General features: G+C 42.4%; 1 long non-coding RNA gene across 1 annotated transcript; it reads right to left on the bottom strand.

Annotated features, from left to right (window-relative positions):
• Nucleotides 1-3,124: 3,124 nt before the first annotated feature.
• Nucleotides 3,125-5,436, bottom strand: LOC120034891. The gene is made up of 3 exons (XR_005474079.1): nucleotides 5,388-5,436; nucleotides 3,422-3,533; nucleotides 3,125-3,173 (listed from the first exon to the last, which is right to left on the bottom strand). It is a non-coding gene; the product is annotated as an uncharacterized LOC120034891 (long non-coding RNA).
• Nucleotides 5,437-8,008: the final 2,572 nt, after the last annotated feature.

Genomic DNA, 8,008 nt, shown 5'->3' with positions numbered 1-8,008 from the left:
CCCATCTGTGGAAAGGACGGAAACCTACAGGTTCTAACTTCTAAGGAAGCCGATGATACGAAGACCACTAATTGTCAAGTGCGCTCCCTCTCCGGCCTCGAGGTCACCAGGCTGCTCGTTATGTCGCACACCAGTCACCGTCATTACGCGCACCAACGCATCATCAGACTCACCTGGACTCCATCACTTCCCTGATTACCTTCCCTATATATGTCACTCCCTTTGGTTCCTTCCCCAGGCGTCATTGTTTCTGTTCCAGTGTTAAGTCTGTGCGTTGTTCGTGTCATGTTCATTTATTTATTAAAACCCTCACTCCCTGAACTCCCTGAACTTCCCGACTCTCAGCGCACATCGTTACATTAATTCTAAATGATAAACAAGAAAATAAAAAGTTAACATATCAAAAGAACATGAATTATCATGTATTAACAGATTTGATCACCTATTTATAGTACATAAAGGAATAGGTACCACCTGATTATGTCAAATAATGTTTTTTTGGGGGAAGGGGGTGTTATACAAAAGAGGGACAGTATATTTGTTATGAATAGAACAGACAAATTCAGAGACAAACACTTCAATGACAATAAGTATGCCAGCACACCAAAAATAAGTCTGTTTCATGTGAGAAAGACTGCATACCCAGATGCTCAACTGAGGGACTTAGTAATCCAAAAAACCCTCTTACCACAAGACACTTCACATGATAACTATAATATGTCAGCTAAAGAATGGTTCCCTGATATCCCCTGTGTACATCTAAAACCACACTGCTACGATTTCTCCCCATTGTGAACACTCCTATGTCTGATAAGGTTACTCAGGAATGAGAAGCTCTTGTAACATAGTTTGCACTTGAAGGGCCTCTCCTTGGTGTGAACGGTCTGGTGCCTCTTCACATAAGTCGCCTCGGTGAAGCGCTTCCCACACGTGGGGCAGGCGTACGGCTTGTCAGCGTCCGTCCTAATGCCTGGCTTCCCACGTTGTGACCCAATGACACCAGAGGAGGTAGAAGCAGGAGCCACCACCCTCAGGTGGTTAGTCTTTGAGCTCCCTCCTTGACCTCTAGTCATTGTTTGGGTGTTGTTAGGATTGTGTGATGTGTTAAAGGCTAGGTACCTCTTGTGGTGAACGCCCATCCTGACCCTGTCTGTATTGGTGGGGTAACCATGAGGTAGTTGAGGAAGGCTAGACCCAGGTCCAGGCCTTCTATGAACCCAGTCACCAAGCATTAGACTAGATCCTGAAGGAGAAGACAGACTTCCTGAAAGACTACCACCAGGGGGGTCTTCCACCATTCTCTGTGAAGGTTGAATCCCAGGGTGACCTGCTCTGCTCAACATGGATACTGTGCTGTTTGTATCATAGGAACAGGAGGGTCTATCTCTATCAGCCCCAGGACCTGCTCCATCCCTGCACTGAGACTGTAAAGAGAAGGGTCTGGGCTGCAGACTAGATCCCTGACTGGAGCATCTGTCTCTCTGATGTCCACCAGGACTGAGGTTGTTCAGTCCACCTGTCCACTGGTTGTGTTCTGTGTGGAGTCTCTGTCCCTCTTGGTTGGGTCCTGGTTCCGACTTTGGAAGGAAGAGCGACGGCTCCTGATCCAGGGTTCTGATCTGGGGCCAGGGTTTGCGACCAGCTGCTTCAGAGGTCCAGTCTCTCCCACCAGCAACACCAGATATCAGCAGGTCCTCAGACTGCAGACGGTAACAAAAATGGAAAATAAAACCATAAAGTTTTATATACAAAATTCTTTGCTGTACACATTATAATAAAATGTTAACCACAGTCAAGCCCATCTTTAACACCGATTTAAGTACCTAACAATATGGAGTCATTGGAGTTTATAATAAAAATTGTCCCTATGAGTTGATTCAAGAATTAAGTATAATGTTTTGGTTCAACTGACATAAGGGAAACAGCCCCTGCAATGATACAAAAAATAACCAAGTATTGTCAGGAATTTTGTATTTAATTTAAACAAAATGTTCACACACTCACATAACGTGAAGTACAGTAGTTTTATTGCACAAAATGATACGTGACAAGTAGAATAACTCATTATGGTAACACTTTACCTTTTGTGTAAATCTGGTACAATTGCATTACACACAGCTTCACTACTTCATGTCAAGTAAACATGAATTAAAGCACGATCATTCCCTCATTAAAAAACACCAACATCAAATCACTTTTCGTCAGTGAAGCATTTTTACAGACACCATCACACCAACCATCACCATACTCTGCCTCATCATACTCATTCTTTGCTCAGTTCACCACATCCAGTTCACTACTACATCCAAAACCAACAGATTTAACTACAAAGTAACTAGTTCTACATGACAAATCACTTTATATGGGCCGGGTGAATTTTATGATGGTGTATCCTGAGGTAGCGCCTCTCTAAGAAACCTCTTCCTGCAGTCGAACGACTTCTCAGGTGCATCTTCAGCTGGTGCTGGTGGGAGAGCCTCACACTGGGAGCAGCTGTACGGTTTCTCCCCTGTGTGGACCCTCTGGTGGATCTCCACCTGTTTGGAGAAACGGAAGGCTTTCCCACAGAACGAACACGGGAAGCGTTTCTCTTTGCCACCGAATCTACTGATAGAGTTACTACTACTGTCATTTGGCTTGTGTAGCCATTTAGTTTTAAGGCACTGACATTGCCTGAGGTCTGGTTTAACATTATGAGAGTGTGGGGAGGACGAATGTCAGGGAGTGTCTGTGTTGTCCCAGGGTCCATGTTCCAGTTGATAGATCCTATAGAAGGCAGGCTGAAGGCAGCACCTGTTTGGGGGTTAACCTGAGGCACCATCAGTCTCTCTGAATCACAACTATAGGAGCAGGACAGAGCATCGCTAGCAGAGTCAGTGTCAGTTCTCTCCCGCGGCATATGGGCACCTCCCCGTCCCCGTGGTTGAAACCTACACCTTGCCCTGCTCTCAGCAAGTCTGTTGTCATGTAGACTAAGTTCAGTTGTTGTGGTTAACAGTGTTAGTTCCCCAGCCCAGAGTTGAGGACGCTGTCCCATCCACTGACCTCCACTATGTTGCCTCTGGTCCTGGCCTGCTCGGTGATGTTGTCCCCTGGGTCCTTGGCTGCACCCATCTGAGTCTGGGAATCCAAGATGGCCGACCAGTCTCCTCTGTTAGCCTCCAGCCAACCACCTGCAGGAAGCGGTTAGAAAATAGACTTTATATACATGGCAGAGAACTCTACATATGGAGGTTATTTTTTACCAATTACCAATTAATTAGTCAAGTTCATACATTCTTACATGTGTTTTATTTACTTAAACTGAAGTTGTATTGATTTCATTTTTTGAATTATTAAAATTAAGAAAAAATGTATAGCCAGGTGCATCACTATTCCCAGATCTATTACTGTATGTAGGCTGTATGCATTTCTCCCTTACCTTGCTCCCTCATCTTTAATCCACTCAGCAGATCAATGCTCTCTGGTCCATCTTCTATTGTCTCCTCTTTGACCAGCAGCAGATCAGGCTTCCCATCCTCCATGTCTACTGACTGTAAGAGATACAGAGTGAGAGGATGTTGGATCAAGAAATATGATATGAGCACCCTGCTATGGAGCATCTTCTGATTGGGCAATGAGGGATTGCTTTGAGCACTATGCAAACATGTTAGTTGAGTTGACACTGCAAACGTGTTAGTTGATTTGATTACTTAACACTCTAATGGTTTGAAAATTGAAAGGCATGGTCCCACACTTAAGACACAATTTATGAAGTCTAGGGGCCGTATCCACAAAGATTCTCAGAGTAGAAGTGCGGATCGAGGATCAGGTCCTCACCTGTCTACATCAGTGGAGGCTCATCTGAGGAGGAAGGGGAGGACCATCCTCCTCAGTGAATTCATAAAACTAAAAATTGTAAAACATTTAAAAAGGTATCCTTTAGATAAAACAATACAAAATATATTCATTAAAACACACTGTTTTGCAATGAAGGTCTACAGTAGCCTCAACAGCACTCTGTAGGGTAGCACCATGGTGTAGCTAGAGGACAGTTATCTTCCGTCCTACTCTTGGTACATTGACTTCAATACAAAACCTAAGAGGCTCTTGGTTCTAACCCCCTTCCATAGACTTACACAGTAATTATGACAACTTCTGGAGGACGTTCTCCAACCTATCAGAGCTCTTGCAGCATGAACTGACATGTTATCCACCCAATCAAAGGATCAGAGAATTAATCTAGTACTGAAAGCATAAGCTACTGCTAGCTAGCACTGCAGTGCAGTGCATAAAATGTGGTGCGTAGTTGACTCAAAGAGAGAGAAAGACAATAGTTGAATGGTTTTCAACAAATTAATTTCTTCAAAAATGAAGGAGAAGCAAGAGAGAGTGTCATTTATTTTCACTTTCAGTTTCACTTAGCAAATGCAGCTGGCTAGTTTAGCCTACTCAAACACACGGCTCAAACAGAGGGTTGTTATGTTAGCTAGCTGGCTATGACTATCCAACACAACACTGAAACTCTTCCAAGTCAAGGTAAACTTTTGGTTTTATTACATTTATTGCCACCCGGTGTAACTGCTAAACTGATTACTGACTATACACTAACGTTACTGCATGATTGTAGCGGGTTTACTAACGCATTAGTTCTATGTTGACTAGGATGTTACTTCAGCTAATATGGGAACAACGATGTAGGCTGTGTGCAGCGGTTATGACATGGTTTGGCTTGGAAAGGTTTTTTCATCAGGTCACATACAGCTGATGTGTTGTGCATTGAAGTCCACAAACAAAGGGAAACGGTGAGAAGAGGAGAGTGCATAGAGGCGAGAAGGAATACAACATGGCTGCTATGAAAGTGAACAGGGGTGTATTCATTTTGCCAATTCTGTTGAAAAACGTTTCTTAAATGGAAGCAAATGAAACGTGGGGAAAAATACCTGAATTTGTCCAAAATAAACTCTCGTTTGCAACTGTTGGACTAAGGATTACATCCGAGATAAGCTAGATGCAGGCAAGAGTGTGCATGACGGTATTGAATGTGTCACGGTCTGTCCATGTGTCACTGTCCGTCACTTCAAATTTTTCTCTCGACCTGTGTTCTCGCAACCTCATGAAATAGGTTTTGGGACAATTTGAGTATCATGTCGTAGCCTAAGCCTATCGATGTTACATTTAACTGGGTGAATGGAATATGAATGACAGTCATCCAATATGCTGTAATAGAAATAAAGCCATGCTCATGGAGAAAGAAAACAGCACTGACAGCCACTGGTCTACATAATCTTATTCATTATGATCTAAAAGGCTAAACTGATCCTAGATCAGCACTCCTACTCTGATAGGCTTTATGGACACAGACCCTGACCTAATACCATTCAGACAGTAGTTCACAGTGGGCTCACCTCAGTGAGACTGTGTGTGGTCCTGTGCTGCTCAGCTGGTTCCTCTGTGGGTTCAGGAGGAGGTGTAGTCTGGTTGTCCTCCATGACCATGGGCCCCTCAGGGTTCCCCAGACCCTCCTCACACCTCTCCTCCTTCACCAGCAGCACCTCTGGACCCTCCTCCTCCTGGAAGAGACGGGTGATACAGAATACACAGACATACTGTATACTCCCTCAGGTACGTACACACAGATAATAAAACACTTTCAACATGGAGTGTTTGCCCATCCCCACTAAGTTTGAGTCCTATACTACTATACATTATGACTTCATTGTTTTTAAACCCATCATGGTGGACATAAACATGACGTTGTGGGCAAAAACAAGTCAGCTATGATAAGTCAAAAGTCATCATCAGACAAACCTGCTAAACTATTTTGACATGTACAGTAGGTGTTTGTTAGTGAGTGGGTATGTGTAGGTATATTTACTAAATGTATATTGGTGATAAGGGTCATTCCACAAAATGAGTGCCTTTGGCATCCCTTTTACGTGGAAATTGTGCACAAGTATTACATTTTAAAAGGCCGTTATATTAAATGAAGTGCCTTTTAATATAGACCACATGGACAATTCAATAAATCAGATTTTTAATATGAATAAAGACTAGTTGTGCAAAAATTGTGCATCCTCTGTGATTTCTAGGAAGATTTTAACCCACTTAACCCCAACATTTCTCCAAGTTTTCACCATCATTGTAAAACCATAGTTATATTGTTGCTTTCACAAAGTAATTTCTGAAGCTTTTTATTTATTTCATGTTATTAGTGATTCAATTTAAACCTGTTAAACTCTGAGTGATTGTTTTGGGGCCTGTACAGGGCCCGGTGAGTGTGGGGATTACATGTTTTATTTTATTTTAATCAGAAAAACATATAATTTGAAAGCTACAGGCCTTGTCTTTTTGGAAATCTAACTCAAATCTTACTGCTGGCAATTTTATAAGAATCTCCCCCCATAAAGTCCATAAATAATGCGCTATGGACATATTCAGAGAGTATGCAGTGTAGGTCAAGTTACCAAAAGTGCAAACATTTAGTATGAATGGAAAGGGTACATACACCCTGGTCATTGTAAAGCAATGCATTTCCTTCTCCATCCATATGACCTTGTATGCATCCTCCACATGCGCCGTTTAGCTAGCTCATCGTTTACAAATAGGAAAAGTAGTTTGACGTTTTTTTTTATTTTTTATTTTTCTACACCATAGGCTGACTACTAAGGTAATTTTAAGATGTCAGGCTTGAAAATATGTTCAGGCATTTTGGCACAGTGATATCATGTGATTTTGGCAAATTTACACAAAATAAATACAGAAATACCATATTTATATAAGTATTCAGACCCTTTGCTATTAGACTCGAAATTGAGCTCAGGTGCATCATGTTTTCATTGATCATCCTTGATGTTTCTAAAACTTGATTTGAGTCCACCTGTGGTAAATTCAATTGATTGGACATGATTTGGAAAGGCACACAGTTGTCTATATAAGGTCCCACAGTTGACAGTGCATGTCAGAGCAAAAACCAAGCCATGAGGTCAAAGGAATTGTCCGTAGAGCACCAAGACAGGATTGTGTCGAAGCACAGATCTGGGGAAAGGTACCAAAAAATGTATGCAGCATTGAAGGTCCCCAAGAACACAGTCGCCTCCATCATTCTTAAATGGAAGAAGTGTGTAACCACCAAGACTCTTCCTAGAGCTGGCCGTCAAGCCAAACTGAGCAATCGGGGGAGAAGGGCCTTGGCCAGGGAGGTGACCAAAAACCGGATGGGAGAACCTTCCAGAAGGACAACCATCTCTGCAGGACTCCACCAATCAGGCCTTCATGGTAGAGTGGCCAGACAGAAGCCACTCCTCAGTAAAAAGGCACATGACAGCTTGGAGTTTGCCAAAAGGCACCTAAAGGACTCTCAGAGCAAATTACAGAGAGATCCTTGATGAAAACCTGCTCCAGAGCCTTCAGGACCTCAGACTTGAGCGAAGGTTCACCTTCCAACAGGACAACGACCCTAAGCACACAGCCTAGACAACGCAGGAGTGGCTTTCTGAATGTCCTTGACTGTCCCAGCCGAACATCTCTGGAGAGACCTGAAAATAGCTGTGCAGTGACACTCCCCATCTAACCTGACAGAGCTTGAGAGGATCTGCAGAGAAAAATGGGAGAAACTCCCCAAATACAAGTCTGCCAACCTAGTAGCGTCATACCCAAGATGACTCGATGCTGTAATCACTGCCAAAGGTGCTTCAGCAAAGTACTGAGTAAAGGGTCTGAATACTTAAGTAAATGTGATATTTCAGTTTTCATTTATTTGTATATTTTTTGGCAAAAATTTCTAACAAACTGTTTTTGCTTATGTTATTATGGGGTATTGTGTGTAACTTGAAAAACGTTTTAATCAATGTTATAAGGCTGTATCGTAACAAAATTTAGAAAATGTCATTCCTGTAAGACGAAAAATTAAGGTATGCACATTGCGCAAGCCATTCACTTTTAAAATGTCTGTGTTCCAATGAGAATTTGTGAATGTTTAGAGCACCACCATTAGGTAAAAGATCAGATTTAAAAATGGGTTTTATTT

This window comes from Salvelinus namaycush, chromosome 42 (assembly GCF_016432855.1).
Source record: "Salvelinus namaycush isolate Seneca chromosome 42, SaNama_1.0, whole genome shotgun sequence".
Classification (NCBI taxonomy): Eukaryota; Metazoa; Chordata; class Actinopteri; order Salmoniformes; family Salmonidae; genus Salvelinus; species Salvelinus namaycush.
Note: the sequence above shows the minus strand (reverse complement) of the source record. Positions and strands in the feature narration are given on the sequence as shown.